The 17,284-nt window shown below is 30.1% G+C and overlaps 1 long non-coding RNA gene across 1 annotated transcript; it reads left to right on the top strand.

Moving 5' to 3' along the window:
• Positions 1-5,663: 5,663 nt before the first annotated feature.
• LOC127704485 (uncharacterized) lies at positions 5,664-16,067 on the top strand. Its single transcript, XR_007983297.1, has 2 exons — positions 5,664-5,723; positions 15,533-16,067. It is a non-coding gene; the product is annotated as an uncharacterized LOC127704485 (long non-coding RNA).
• The last annotated feature ends 1,217 nt before the right edge of the window (positions 16,068-17,284 follow it).

Below are 17,284 nucleotides of genomic sequence, written 5' to 3'. Positions count from 1 at the left end.
ATTTGGACACAATCCCGTTGAAATGCCGTTTTCAATCAACCAGAATAATTTAAAGTGTAAATTCTGTTTGCTAGATACATTGAGATAATAAAAATAATAATATTTGTTTAAGATGCTACCTTTAAAAATGCAAATAGGACACTGTGTAGACTTTTTAACTAATAATGTACATGTCTATAAATCCACGTTTCATCTAAATACTGCGGTCAAACTTTATTTAATCTACAGTATACTTATCGTTTTTCTGTCTTTTCATAAATCACCATTACACAGCATTATGTATGATATCCAATGAACAAAAACGTATGGCGTTAAGCAGAAAGCTACATAATTTGGGGATGAAGTAAGTTTTCGTGAAATAGATATTGATAAAGCTTAATTTCTCGAAGATACCACAAAAGTGCATTTTGTCAGACTGTCTCAGCGTTTAAAAATCAAAGCAAACAAACGTGAATTCTTAATAATCAAACAAACTAATCAGTTACTGTTAAATTAAATAAAACAATAGAAAGAAACCCTTAGAAATATTACAAACTGTCCTATTTGTTAATTTTGTCTAGTTGATCATTTTGATGTTGATATATTCTTTTTATCTATTATTATTTTTATCATTATATGCAGACTTTATCAAAACTACGAAATGAAATACTAATGACAATCCATGACAATTGGTACATAAAAAAATAAATGAATTCATAGATTACATAATGAGTAGGTGCGATAAGACCCTAAAAAAAGTGCCCCTAGTTTTAACTAAAATTCAATATAAAGATGTATTGACCAACATCACAATGCATCATGGTAAAAATAATGACTAAAAAAGAAATTTGTCTAAATCAATGTATTAAAGTTCTTTTCATGACCTCACAAACACCACATATTTTGATATTCCACAAAAAATCAATGAATACAAATACATGTTGTACATTGACAAAAAGCGCATGCGTCGACAAAAAATCCTTGTTCTCACTTTGTCTCTATCCGGAGTGTCTGTTAAATTTTATCAAAATCCCTTCTGATTGCCTCTTTGGGTTCTAACCTTTAACCATTCATCAGAAAAGCTGTTCAAATGAAGTTTGATGTAACTTTCTGACGTGTCTTTTTAAATTGAAACAATGAATTTCATCTTCGGAACCAAATATACCCTTACTGAACACACTCCTTTTAATACGACGCATTCATGACCTATTTGTATATCTTTTTATCGAAAGCATATTATCATTATTTAAAAAAAATATTTAATGAGGGAAACACGACGAATATTGAGTTGCAGTATATTTCTAGGAAGAGCTAATGAGAAAGCACTTTTTCACAACTTACAAAATTGAGCTTAAATGAGTGTTCATATCAAAAATTAGTTTCTTGTATTCAAATATACCTCAAGTTAATACCTTACACTGTTTAAAAGCAGTATAATGGGTGCAACACATGCATTTTGTTGGAGTTTTCTAAGGAAAATTTATTTGTATATTCATTTCATTGTATCTATTGTTTCAATTGTTATATGTATTAAAGCATTGAAGGTTTCAACTCGCTCAGGCAAAATTGACCTTAGATTGATTTGGCTATTTTAAGGGGTTTATTGTCATGTAGCTCTTCAACTGTTTAGGTTCTTATATATTTTGTGTAAAGAAAGCGTTAGTTATATTTGTATTACGTAAGACATAGAAAATTGAAGGGAAAAGCTTGTTTACAGCAGTTATCATATCGAATATTAAAATTGATTGAAATGTAAATCTAACCTTTCTAAAGAAATCGTGTAAAGATATTTTACTCATCACTTGATAGGCCGAATGGTTAAAAGCAGTATAATGGTTATGGTATGTTGCTATGTTGCTATGTTACCGAGTGTAAATATTAGGTATTAGAAAAATCACGTTGAAAATTTAAAGGTATCCCAAAACACCAATATTCAATGATGTCTTTATAGCATGACATATTCTTAAAATCAACATATTTTCCATTCAACGCCTTTGAACATGTATGTTTAGTCATTGTCATGATCACTCTTTATATGAACGCATTCATTTGTTTATATTACGATTACGAATTTAAAATATAAGTAGAATATTTTACCAAAATGACTAATAGTCAGTTGCATTATTTGGACACAATTCCGTTGAAATGCCGTTTTCAATCAACCAGAATAATTTAAAGTGTAAATTCTCTTTGCTAGATACATTGAGATAATAAAAATAATAATATTTGTTTAAGATGCTACCTTTAAAAATTGCAAATAGGACACTGTGTAGACTTTTTAACTAGTGATATACGCATAACATGTTTATAAATCCACGTTTCATCTAAATATTGCGGTCAAACTTTATTGAATCTACAGTATACTTATCGCAATTCTGTCTTTTCATAAATCACCATTACACAGCACTATATATGATATCCGATGAAGAAAAACGTAATGCGTTTAGCAGAAAGCTACATAGTTTGGGGATCAAGTAAGTTTTCGTGAAACAGATATTGATAAAGCTTAATTTCTCAAAAATACCACAAAAGTGCATTTTTTCAAACTATCTCAGCGTTTAAAAATCAAAGCAAACAAACGTGAATTCTTAATAATCAAACAAACTAATCAGTTACGGTTAAATTAAATAAAACAATAGAAAGAAACCCTTAGAAATATTACAAACTGTCTTATTTGTTAATTTTGTCTAGTTGATCATTTTGATGTTGATATATTCTTTTTTATCTATTGTTATTTTTATCATTATATGCAGATTTTTTATCAAAACTGCGAAATGAAATACTAATGAAAATCCATGACAATTGGTACCTACAAAAATAAATGAATTCACAGATTACATAAGGAGTAGGTGCGATAAAACCCTAAAAGTGCCACTAGTTTTGACTAAAATTCAATATAAAGAAGTATTGACCAACATCACAATGAATCATAGTAAAAATAATGACTAGAAAAGAAATTTGTCTAAATCAATGTATTAAAGTTCTTTTCATGACCTCACAAACACCACATATTTTGATATTCCAAAACAAATCAATGAAAACAAGTACATGTTGTAAATTGACAAAAAGCGCATGCGTCGACAAAAAATCCTAGGTCTAACTATGTCTGAATCCAAATGGTTCTGTAAAAATTTTATCAAAATCACTACTGATTGCCTTTTGGGGTTCTAACTTTTAACCATTCATCAGAAATGCTGGTCAAAAGAAGTTTGATGTAACTTTCTGACGTGTCTTTTTAACTTGAAACAATGAATTTAATCTTTGGAACCAAATATGACCCATACTGAACACACTCCTTTTAATATGACTCATTCATGACCTATTTGTCTATCTTTATATCGAAAGCATGTTATCATTATTTAAAAAAAAATATTTCATGAGGGAAACACGACGAATATTGAGTTGCAGTATATTTCTAGGAAGAGCTAATGAGAAAGCGCTTTTTCACAACTTTCAAAATTGAGCTTAAATGAGTGTTCATACCAAAAACTCATTTCTTGTATTCAAATATACCTCAAGTTAATACCTTACACTGCTTAAAAGCAGTATAATGGGAGCAACAAATGCATTTCGTTGGAGTTTTCGGAAGTAAAACTTATTTGTATCTTCATTTCATTGTATTTACTGTTTCAATTGTTATATGTATTAAAGCATTGAAGGTTTCAACTCGCTCAGGCAAAATTGACCTTAGATTGATTTGGCTATTTTTAGGGTTGGATTGTCATGTAGCTCTTCAACTGTTTCGGTTCTTATATATTTTGTGTAAAGAAAGCCTTTGTTCTATTTGTATTACGTAAGACATAGAAAATTGAAGGGATAAGCTTGTTCACAGCAGTTATCATATCGAATATTAAAATTGATTGAAATGTAAATCTAACTTTTCTAAAGAAATCGTATAAAGAAATTACACTCATCACTTTATAGGCTGAATGGTTATGGTATGTTACTATGTTACTATGTTACCGAGTGTAAATATTAGGTATTAGAAAAATCACGTAGAACATTTAAAGGTATCCCAAAACACCAATATTCAATGGTGTCTTTATAGCATGACACATCATCTTAAAATCTACATATTTCCTTTCAACGCCTTTGAACATGTATGTTTAGTCATTGTCATGATCACTCTTTATATGAACGCATTCATTTGTTTATATTACGTATACGATTACAAAGTGAAATATTTTACCAAAATGACTAATAGTCAGTTGCATTATTTGGACACAATACCGTTGAAATGCCGTTTTCAATCAACCAGAATAATTTAAAGTGTAAATTCTTTTTGCTAGATACATTGAAATAATAAAAATAATAATTTTTGTTTAAGTTGCTACCTTTAAAAAATGAAAATAGGACACTGTGTAGACGTTTTAACTAGTAATATACACATAACATGTTTATAAATCCACATTTCATTTAAATATTGCGGTCAAACTTTATTTAATCTACAGTATACTTATCGTTTTTCTGTCTTTTCATAAATCATCATTACACAGCACTATGTATGATATCCGATAAACAAAAACGTAATGCGTTTAGCAGAAAGCTACATAATTTTGAGATCAAGTAAGTTGTCGTAATAGATATTGATAAAGCTGAATTTCTCGAAGATACCACAAAAGTGCAATTTGTCAAACTGTCTCAGCGTTTTAAAATCAAAGCAAACAAACCTGAATTCTTAATAATCAAACAAACTAATCAGTTACTGTTAAATTAAATAAAACAATAGAAAGAAACCCTTAGAAATATTACAAACTGTCTAATTTGTTTACTTTGTCTAGTTGATTATTTTGATGCTGATATATTCTTTTTATCTATTATACAGATTATTTATGGATGATAACTTATATAAAGAGTCCATAGATCATTGTAATCATGTCTCGGTTTGTAGATCGTGTTGTTTATTGTTATTGTTTAAATTGTTTTCAGCTCTATGCATGATAATTTTCAGGATTCAAGGCTACATAAATTGTTTCACTGATATGTCGACTACCCCTTTCAGAACACAAACAATTCTATAGACATACTGGAAGGTGCGGCATACAGGAAATGTCGGTGATGAAAATGTTTGATGAAACCAAACTCTTCCTCTGATGTGGGACAGCGGTGTAACAGCACAAAATCAGAACAAACTAATAAATTTATATGTAAAGAGATTAACTTATTTGACCGATACAAAGCACAAAAAAAATTACAAAATACACAAAAGACAGTACAGATCTCAGAATATTCACGGATACTTAAAACTAGCTTATGCCAATAACAAATAAAACAAATATATCTCAAAAACTAAAATTTTGATTCAATAAAAATACTAGATGTCTATTGAAAAACCCATCTATCGGCTTAACCAATCTGTCGAATAAAGAAATAGCAAGCAATAAAAACAACTTCATTTTCGGGAACTAGAAGAGGCTGTTTAATAACTTACTGACTCATGAAATTCATAACGTATGCCTTGATTTTTTTTTTTTTTTTTTTCAATAAGGAATATAATGGCCAAGGCATAGTTTAAACTTTTAGTTTTGATAAAAAATTAAAGTCTGTATAATAAAGAAATTGTGAATTTAAACATAGAAAAAAACGCTGTCAATAATTATCTAATCCCGCCCAGGTAAAAACGATACACACCAATGCAATTTTAAAAGACATATCATTTAATTTCTATTTGTATTTAAGGAACATTTGCGAATCGTCCGCTATCATTTAACATTGGACTGTAAAATAAACAACATACAATGCAGGTAAGATTTATTGAGTTTTAAAGAGGGATTATAATTGCTGTGAATTGATTACAATTTGTGGCATACCAATTTTTGTAGATTTTATGGTTACATATGAATCATAGATTCAAATGAACAAAACATTACAAATATTCGATAGCATTATATGCAGACTTTATCAAAAGTACGAAATGAAATATTAATGAAAATCTATGACAATTGGTACCTACAAAAATAAATAAATTCACAGATTACATAAGGAGTAGGTGCGATAAGACCCTAAAAGTGCCACTAGTTTTAACTAAAATTCAATATGAAGAAGTATTGACCAACATCACAATGAATCATAGTAAAAATAATGACTAGAAAAGAAATTTGTCTATATCAATGTATTGAAGTTCTTTTCATGACCTCACAAACACCACATATTTTGATATTCCAAAAAAAATCGATGAAAACAAGTACATGTTGTACATTGACAAAAAGCGCATGCGTCGACAAAAAATCCTTGGCCTAACTTTGTCTGAATCCAAATGTTTCTGTTAAATTTTATCAAAATCCCTACTGATTGCCTTTTTGGGTTTTAACTTTTAACCATTCATCAGAAAAGCTGTTCAAAAAAAGTTTGATGTAACTTTCTGAAGTGTCTTTTTATCTTGAAACAATGAATTTAATCTTCGGAACCAAATATGACCCATACTGAACACACTCCTTTTAATATGACTATGTCATGACCTATTTGTCTATCTTTTTATCGAAAGCATGTTATCATTATTTAAAAAAAAATATTTCATGAGGGAAACTCGACGAATATTGAGTTGCAGTATATTTCTAGGAAGAGCTAATGAAAAAGCGCTTTTTCACAACTTTCAAAATTGAGCTTAAATGAGTGTTCATACCAAAAACTCATTTCTTGTATTCAAATATACCTCAAGTTAATACCTTACACTGCTTAAAAGCAGTATAATGGGAGCAACAAATGCATTTCGTTGGAGTTTTCGGAAGTAAAACTTATTTGTATCTTCATTTCATTGTATTTACTGTTTCAATTGTTATATGTATTAAAGCATTGAAGGTTTCAACTCGCTCAGGCAAAATTGACCTTAGATTGATTTGGCTATTTTTATTATGTTTTTTTTTTTTTGCATATGGCTCTTCATCTGTTTCGGTTCTTATACATTATCGGTTTTTAAATATTCGGCTTTGAGAGTTCCTGATTAAGGTAAATCCTGAAAAGCGTTTCGGACGCATGCACTTATTTTTATTTACCTATAACAGATGTTTATACATAGAAAGTAAAATATACCTAAGTATTATTTTTTTTGATTGACATATTTTTTATATGGAACTTACTTGAAAAAACATGTTATAATTTGTTCCTTTTGAATATACAATGGAGTTCGGTAATTTTGTAATACTATTTTTATTTTACTCTCATGATTAATAAACGCTTTTGCTTATTATTTCACTAAGCGATGTTCGGGTTGTATCCTTTTCAATATTTCAAGAAAGAAATTTTAAACCCATTTCCGATCGGACAACTGATAATTTTATGAATGATATTTGTGCATTAAGTGTTTATTTAAGCAAGTTTTAACATCAACATGCATTTATTTCTATGTTCATATGTATCAAAAATATACATCATAATCATCATAATAATGAAAGCAGGTAATTCAATTTGTTTGATATATTATGGTTGTTTTTCATCGGTCAGCAACTTATATCAATGCTCACCAAAATATTGTTAGTAGGAAGCCCATAAAAAATGTTTGTTTTTCTAAAAGTTTAAAAGTGGTAATCTATTCGGTTTATATCGGTTGTTTTTAAGTGTTGATATGCTAGATCGTATTTTTTCGTGGTAATGGGATTAAATATCTCTAGAATTTAAATTATATCAACCTTGCATAATGTGGAAGTTATTCGACCAAGTATCATTCCTTCAATTGTTTTCCAACAAAACATTACATGATACAATGACATTTTACGAGCCCCATTCAGTTTACACTAAACTATTTGAATGATGGTGATTGGTGATGTTTATATAATTAAGGTATTTATCTCTAGTAATTTCCCTATACAGACAAAGCAACAAGTGAGTAGTTTGTATTTAGATTAATTAAATATCGGTTTAGAAACGTTTTTCACCTAATTATTTAATAAAACAGAAGATAAATTTGCTTAAACATACATGGGAAATCTGCAATTGATAGTTTTCAATTATTATTATTATTATTATTATTATTATTATTATTATTATTATTATTTTATTCGTTTACATATATATTTATTTATGTAATGTTCTGTTTATGATTTTCCTTGGCATAAATTTAATTCTGGCCGTTTGTATATACAAAAACCAAAATAAGTTCAAACAGAGAAAACTCAATAAAATCTGAGAAAAATATAACGCAGGTTTTTCCAAAGACAATTTTGGTTAAACCTGGTTTCTAATTAGCTTAATCTCACACCTGTATGACAGGTGTTTATATTTGTGTTAAATGGAAAGAACCGAGCCACCTAACAGACATAAAATGTTAAATGCGTAACAATAATTAGGATTCAACAGCAAATACTGTGTAAACACACATCACAGACATATAACACAACAGACTAAAAAAATAAAAAAATCAGAATTGATTTGATTTGATGAAAGTATCCTTAAATGAACGTGCAAAAATAGAATATTATCATTTAAATCTTTTCATATTTTTATAAGCTTCGTTGTATATAATCAGCAATTGACATGTAAAACAAAATATGTTATATACAAGAAGAATATGATTGTGAAGGGACAAGAAAAAAGGTTTCTTTTTTTGTCTTTCTCGTCATTTTAAATAAACGGAATACGCAAAAGAATGATTATAGAAATTATGATAATGATAATTTTAATAATGATAGTAGGAATAACGAGAGTGATAAATCGAATAATAATTGTAGTAATAACAATAATCAAACTAAATTAATTAAGATTTATTATAAAACTAGTTAATTCGTTTTTTTTGTATTTCGATTATAGATCAGACATATCAGACGAAATTTAGAATGTTGAAATACCAAACAGTATTAAATAGCATTATAATCAACGGTGTATTTGATTTCCATCAGCTTTTTAATGTCAAGCGACTTTTTACAATAAACATATTCTATTCAACATTTTGAAAGATATAATGGTTTACATAGATCATATGTGGTGGTGTTAGCATGACCTTCAAATATATTTTTCAAATTGTTCACTTTTGTTTTATATTTCATGGGGTCGATATGTGGAAAACAAAACCAAAAAAAAACGAGTTCCGTTGGTCAAATTTATTATTTTGTGTACAAAAGAAAGATACATTAGTTTTTTCTAATTCTTACTCGATTTATCCTTTTCCTGACCTGTTGACATTTTATTTAATCAACGTGTGGTTCGTTTAATCTCAGTTCTCCATTGGTTAAAATTCGATTATGACGTCAGATTTTCTTACTTTTCTCAGAAAATCCTATTGTGACGTCACCAAAAAAGGCAACCATGCCTGATGATGACACGTAGAAAGAACACAAATTTTTTGCATGTCGTTCGAAAAGACGAGCCTCGCGTTTTAAATTTGAAAATTTAACGGTCTCGAGTGGCAGAATCTATATTTACCTAAATATCTGAGCTGCCAAAAACTATTTGAATATCATTTAACTACTGTCGCCTCAATTTCCATAACGACTGTTAATTGTTAACAGTTTTAAAAGTTTACATATTATAACATTTTTGAAGAAGGCTCACAAAGTCAAAACAAAACTACAACATGTACAAACAAACACAAAACAAAACAAAATACCTACAGTACAGTAGCGATCGCTGGGGAACAGGTGCAATTAATAATTGATACATGTTTTTGTTGATTGATTGATTGATTTTCAGCACTATTTAATATCTTGTGATGGTCAGTTTTTTTTTTATTTTGGCGGCGGCGAAAGCCGGAGAGAAACATTAACCTTCGGTATTAAAACTGACAATTAAGTCTGAAAAACGCACCCTTTAAGTGCAAGTTTCGAACTTACAAATTCAGTGTTAATATGCAAGTGATAGTGTATTTAACTACTTTGATCCCTTCGCCGCTGAGTACTTCTCATGTTGGTTGTATATTAAAGGCAACAGTAGCTGATTCCTATTAAAATCTCATATATTCACCTCGTAATTGTCTCGTTTATATCATGTTAATTTTTTCAAGTAAGAGACACAGCTAAAATTGAATAATTTTCGTTTAGAAGTTTTTACTCTTTTGTTTAAATGCATATCTGTTTGATCCAAAATTGTCCCCTGACTAGATAGTCAGTAACAAGATAACTATTTCCTCAATTGCATAGTTTTTAAATTAGTATCCTATTTTTTTTCAACCTAGAATTACTTGGAACATATAGCCTTCCAAAAGTATATGTTCCAAGTAATCATTGTGTATGAATTTAAACTCTGATAAGATATTTAGCACGTTAACTAATTTTAAAAACACTTTTCAAATTGTTATATCCACATTGATAGACAAAAAGTTCTATTATTGTGTTGAACGTGAATCTAATGTTTACTAAAAGTTTTTTCTTCATAGACCATATACTTGTATTTTAAAGTATGGTTTTAATAAAAGTTTAGCAAATTTGTACAATTAATGTTCAGGCACAACACAACACATGTGATAATCAAAATTTCTTTTGCAGAATCAAGTCTAAAATAGTTTCGAACATAGCATTTGTACCACTTTGATAAGAATCTGTTTAACAGTATTTCTTATCTTTTTTCGTTATCAGAAAAACATCGTTCTTTAGAGTTCTCAACTACCACTAAAAAAACTAATAGTAAAAAACTACTCCTTATATTCATGATTTATTGTAACATCCCTGAAATGTCCGAGGTTCGTACAATTAATAAATATATTGGGGAATTTTAAAATTCATGCTGTATCTTTAATTGATGTTAATGGTACCAATAGATTCACATTTCTACAGGTATGTTCCTTTCAGCAATGCTCAGGGCCAAAATATGTTACAAACTAGTACACCACATTTAAAAACTTACGACGGAATGTATGATATGAATGAAAGCACTATTGGTTAATTGATATACATATTACTACATTTGTTGTCTGTTCTCAGTTGAGAGTACCAGCATTTCTTGTGTTTGTTTTAATTTAAATCAGTAGTTTGAGTTTTATGAAAGATGTTTCTGCATAATAAGAATAGTATTTTTATACTGTTCGTAAATAATTTGCTAGCTTAAAGTTAGGGTGCTAAAATTGCTTATGTTTTATTAAGATGAAACCTGTTTATGTGGTAACTGAGAATGGACTGTACTTCAAAATGTATGCTGCGTGGTATTATTAAAGGCAGAAATATTTGTTTCTTCATAATTAATAGCATGTACCGAACGTACACGATGAACACGGATATTGCCAAAACGTTTTAAAAAAAAACAACTACATGAAATAAATTAGCAAAATAACTTATATTATTTATTTCTTCAATTAATTGCAAGGGATAACATTTACAACTGTATTTAACATAGTTGACGTAGTGTCCATTCTCTATGATACTTTTTTCTTCATATTTCGACAATGAAAATTAGACAACCGTTACTTAACAACACGACTTAGGCTGCCCATTACAGTGCTGATCACTATTAACTGTAAAAAGCTGACCTTTTTCATAACCGGTCAAAGGAAAACCTGTTCTTATATGTAGTAGGTGCTGGCATTCTCATATCCCGTTCAAATACAGCCAGTTAATAAGTCGGGTCTGAATCAGATATTTCTATAGAACTAGAGCAAACTTAGATAAACGGAGCTATTGCTCCGGTATACTGCCGACGAGGATTTTTGTTTGTCTGCTCCAAATATAATAATTTGAACAACAGTGGAAATGCCAGCTATAAAGTAAACTTTTAAAAAGGTAATGACTGCATGCATAGGCATAAAAACTATTTATACCTAATGCTTCAATTAAGAAGTTGCCGACCAATCAAAACAGATATAAAGGATGAATAACTTTCGTTTACATGTAGTCGTGATCAATGTTGTTCTCAATGTCATTATGGAAACCTACGAGTTCACGTTGTAGAAAATGTTTAAAGAGAGAGACAGGAGATACCAAAGAAATATATGAATGCATAGGTCGATTTCGAATTGGCAATATGGCCATGATAAAAAAGAGCAAAACGACAAATCAAAAGGTTTCAAAGCAAAACATAGAAAATTAAAGAGTGTGCAATATGGACCCAATCAAAAACCGTGGGTTTAGTATATATATAAGCCTCAAATCCGTGTACGGATTCACATCTGTGTCATTTTCTCAAATATATGTTCAATCGTTAAGTCATTCGCAAATATACGTCCATTTAAAAAATACGGCTTAAAATGTTTGTCCTTTTCTCAAATCTATGTCTAGTCGTTACATATTTTTACATATTTCAAGCTCCTTGTCCCGTCCTAGATGTGCATGAAATATTTATCATTATACGTTAAGCAATCTTCGCTTTGTTAGTGATAAATGTCGTTTCTTAAAAATCTAAATGACTTCTGCCACGTCCGCATTTAGATATTTGTATATTATTTCCTGTTGTCTCTGTAAAATTCTAGAGGAAAACAGTCCACAAAAATACATTGACTATTGCTCCTTTTTACGGGTGGCATTTTCTTCAGATCTTTTAACTAGACGACATATTGATAATGCTGAAGTCAAGATGATTGTGATGCGATAAAAAACACAGTACATGAAATGGACACGTACTTCAGGGAAGAAAAGACAGCATTTGTAACGGCTATGACTCAATATAAGATAGAACACATATTTGAGGAAAGGACATAGATTTGAGATTGGGTATAGATTTGAGCCTTATATACGTAAAACATATATGCCCATTAAGTTTACTCTTTTTGTTAGAAAATAAATAATTAACTATCACTTGTACAAAAAAACTAAACATCAACATTTTTCTGATTTAGAATATCCTCGAAGAGCATGTAGCCGTTATAGACGAAAATGCAATCCAAAAGATATCTTACAAGTTTGAAAATATCTTCGACCCTTCTTTGGCTCCTCAATTTACTAATGTTCTTTTGAAAGAAATACGTGAAAATAAAGTCGAAAATGATTGGGAAAATACGGAAATTTCAATAATATCAGATAGACGTAAAGTGTTCTGCATCTTCAGTGGCAAAAGAAGTGATAGCTGGGTACTTTATTTGGAAAATGGCGAAGTAAATATGGTGAAAGCAGTGCGTAAGGAATTCTTTGATGAGAAAATACAAGTGCCCGTCATTAACAAACGAACAATCGCAAAAGCCATTATCAAGTTCATCGGCAACGAAGGAGTTGATGTAGATAAAACGAAAGACCAGTTAAGAAAACTTTTACAAGCATTAATTGATTACGTTCAACACAATGATCAATCCGATATATGGGAAAATGCAACAGTAAATGTTTACGACAATGAATCTAATTCTTTCACATTTAAGAGTGGGAATGGAACTAATGAATTTCTTGTGAACATGACAAATAGAGAGCCTACGATTATACAGCTTAACATCAGCAAATTCACTAGCTTGAAACGCAATATTCGGAGGATCAACAGCGTCATATCCAAACCCAAAAACGTACATATATTGACATTTGCTGTGTTTGCTGGTATGTGTTTTGTTCTCCATAAGTACCTTCCACAGTTTTGTAATTTCATCCGCAGCCTGTTAGCTGTCGAATTGGACAATAATGTAAAGATTGACAACTGACAAGTGTTTTGTTGCAAGGTTCTTTAAATGACAAGTTTTGTAAATAGATTTGATAATAAAAAACTCTTCAAGTTATCTGTGTTTTACAGCTTCCTGATTAACGTATATAAATAACATTTAAGAATTATTTTTCATATGTTGTAAATCTTATATTTATCAGCTGGTCAACTGAAATTTCCCGAGGAAAATTTCCCCTGTAGCAGGTGGTTATGTTCTGGCATGATATGTGTATCATATCATTACATTAAAAATACTGTCAGTGTGTTATATAATACTTTTATGCATTTGGCTTATCAATTGTCAATTTTGACCTAAGAGGTCCAATAACATCTAATATCAAGTGATATTTGGATTGAATTCATAACCTTTAAGTAATAGAGAACTAGAATATGTTATATGTAGTCATCTGTCTATAAGGAAACTGAGGTCAAAGTCATTAGTCAAGAATTGTTATAAACTTTGAACATTTTTTGATATCAGTATAGCTCAGACACTGTAACAGTTAGCAATATAAGGTTTTCACAAGTCATTGGTTTTGAGTTTTGACTTGAATACAATTGAGTCGAAGTGCTTTCTGGACTTTTTGTAACAGTTTTTTCTCTTAAATATTTGAAACCAGTATAACTTTTCAACCATACTTTGAAAGATCTGGTGTTTTCCGATTTTAGATCCAAAACCAATGACTTTGAAATTCGGGTCAATGTCAAAGGTCAATTAGACGATGTAGATGTTGACCTTTGCTACAACATCATACTGGTGTATGATTAAACCATGTGGTCTTTTTTCATTAGGTTGGATAGGCATATGACCTTTTAAAAGTCAACTGAAATTGACATTGTTTAAACCTGGAGTAGTTATGTCTGGTGTATGTTTATTTATGGTTATTGTGATTCGGATATCACTGATTTCCCTTTTTTGTTAGATATTTATTGATCAACAGTATTTGCCACGACCTTTGATATACAACTTAAATTCAAGAAAGTGTATGGTTAGATGGGACGTTTAGAAAACTAAATTTGGTATATTGAAAAAAATATGAGTATTTTCAAAAGTTATACTTAAAAATGCATTTACACTTACTAACGGAATTGTCAAGCACTGTCCATTACTCTTTCGCTTTTGTCCTATGCGACTTATTGCAAATTGTTTTTAAGTGAAGCTGCGATTGTTAGCGGTCAACACAAAGCCGATCATTTTCTTTATCAAGTTTGCTAAATTTCTACCTTAAGTCTAATTTTCTCATAAATGAATTCCAATACTAGAATGCAAATCAAAATTAAAAATCAAAGCAAAACCTATTGCAGTTGCATGACTATATATAATAAACATGCATTTGTAGTTTGTAACTGTTATAAAACATATTTATCACTTGTTACAGTAATTGAGCGACTGGCTTTTACAGCAGGAATGTACTTTCTATGAAATAAAATTATTCGTGCGTCACGAGAAGAATGTCGGAAAACCATGCATAATATTCTTTAGAACAAGAACAAGAATTGATACAAATATTTGAAATCATTTTTGGGTTCTGTTTCAGGGCTTACATCTCCTAATCTGCTAATTCTTCAAATTAATCTATTGAAAAGGTCTTAATTTTACTATATGATCCCTAAGTAAAAAATGTCACATTAGGGATCCCCTCTGTTGTAGTATGACACAGTATTATTTCTGTAGTAGCAAATTATTAACTTTAACCTTATCAGGATTCACAATTTTTCTAATTCTTTCCGTGTATTTTGATAACTATTCGACATTAATGTAGAAATGATTATAATATTTACACGTATTGATATTGTTTTTTCATCTCTGTGCCCTCTTCTATTCCGTTGATATAAATCAAAAAGCCGGTTATGTGTTTTTTCTCGGTCATATTTACTGGATTCCTAGTCAAATATTTCTTTCATCATTTATAAATTGGTGTTGTTTCGTTTATCTTATTCTTTATTTTTTTTTTTGTTGAATGTGTTTGTAACATTACTACTTTTTTTAAATTTATCATTATAATTCCCTTATATAGCATGAAAAGGCTAATGAGATTAACTTAAAGAGTAACAACGTTTTTTTTCTAATATTTTATAGAAGCAAGCCTTTACTCAAGTAACCAATTCATCGTCTATTCCGGATTTTATTTTACGAGATAACCTTCATTTAACCACAGAATGTAAAGAGCAATTGCAGGATTTAAGACAACGTATTCACGACTATATTGATGGTGAGACCGATGTAACAATATCAGTTTACGTCACTGGGGGATTATATGATGAATTATATAAGTTCAGACTCGGAGATGGAACTGAACATTTGATAATAAATGTCTGTAATCATAACACTACACATGTGTATGGAACTGATCGAAAAAGAACACAAATCTACAGAAATACCAAGGAAGCCCTTCTTAAGCTTGGTGGTGGGGCTGCGGTGACGATGGTTGCCAGTACTTTAGGACCTGGTGCAGCTCTTCTTGGTTTGCTTGCATTTTGCTACATGGATATTCGAAAAAACTTCTTGCAAATTGATGATAAGTGAATTTGTTATTCTTGTATTGAACTTCAGTTGAAATCCGTTATGTCATTTCAACTATGACAGGTAGCCAATAAATGAACAAATGCAATTTTTCAAGGCTATATTACTAAACAAACATCGTTTCAATCGAAAACACCTCTTCACTTTAACGATATATGTCTGCATGTCACATCTTAAACATAAACCTCACCTATTTCAACATAAATTTCAAATATCAATCCCAATGATGCAATCGATATTGACGACTTTAAATTTCCTGTCCCTCTACTAGTTCAGATATATAGACACTTTTGAAATAATGCTCTGAACATTGTTAATACTTTCCTGGGAAATTTTCTAAATAGCTTAAGCCGTAATCCATAACTCAAGAGTACATAGTACATGTAGTGGTTAAGTTGAGGTCGTCAAACCTTTCAAAGGTTTATGGAGGCTTTTATGATTTTGTCCACCGTTAACTAAATCGGAGTTACAGACAACTATGGATATGTTGCAGTTGTGGTCATAACCACGTTCTCTTTTCGTCAAATGTGAAATCATCGAATGAGTGTTGTTTGTTGGTTGTTGTTTGTCTTATCATCGTTTTCCATATTTTTTTGTTATGGGGCCAACTTTGTTTGGGATAGTACAAAAGTAAACCTTTACACATTTCTCCTCGCCATGACACATCCCACTCTAAAGTATTATTTTCTGAAGTAGAACTGTATTCACAGGTCATTTTCAACATGTCTCCTGGCAATAATTGTATTGGTTGTTTATACCTGGTAAAAAGGTCAAAAGTAAAATAAAATGAAAATTAGGTAGGCTCAAACCCAAACATCTGAAAACCAAAGATGTATAAATACATAAAAAAGTTATGAGCTATACGACCAAAACGGACCCAAATGAATAATCATACCAACTTTGCGTGGGGTAGTTTTGAGCTTCTTAGTAATAAAAGTAGATGTTGAGTATCAGATTTTGGAAACAATTCATCGACTATGGTATGTTTCCATAAACTATCAAAACCTATGTGAATAGCCTATGAAAATCAAGAGACGACTGTTCCCGAAAGTATTATCATGTTTTTCTCAAATGCATCTATTGTAGAAATAATTAAGAGCTCAGGCCTATCATATTTCTTTTCTTAATTTTGATCTTTAAGAACCTATGTCTTGACGAAAATTTAACTGGTGAAAATACTGCAATTTTGATTTTCTTTTTGCAAACATCCTGGGACAGAATTAAATATCATTCATATGGTATATTGTCAAAAGATATAACATTTTTATATACGGTCGGCTTAATACAGAAACAGTTGTACAATAGATT

The sequence above is a fragment of the Mytilus californianus genome, unplaced genomic scaffold (genome assembly GCF_021869535.1).
Source record: "Mytilus californianus isolate M0D057914Y unplaced genomic scaffold, xbMytCali1.0.p SCAF_6, whole genome shotgun sequence".
Lineage (NCBI taxonomy): Eukaryota > Metazoa > Mollusca > Bivalvia > Mytilida > Mytilidae > Mytilus > Mytilus californianus.
Note: the sequence above shows the minus strand (reverse complement) of the source record. Positions and strands in the feature narration are given on the sequence as shown.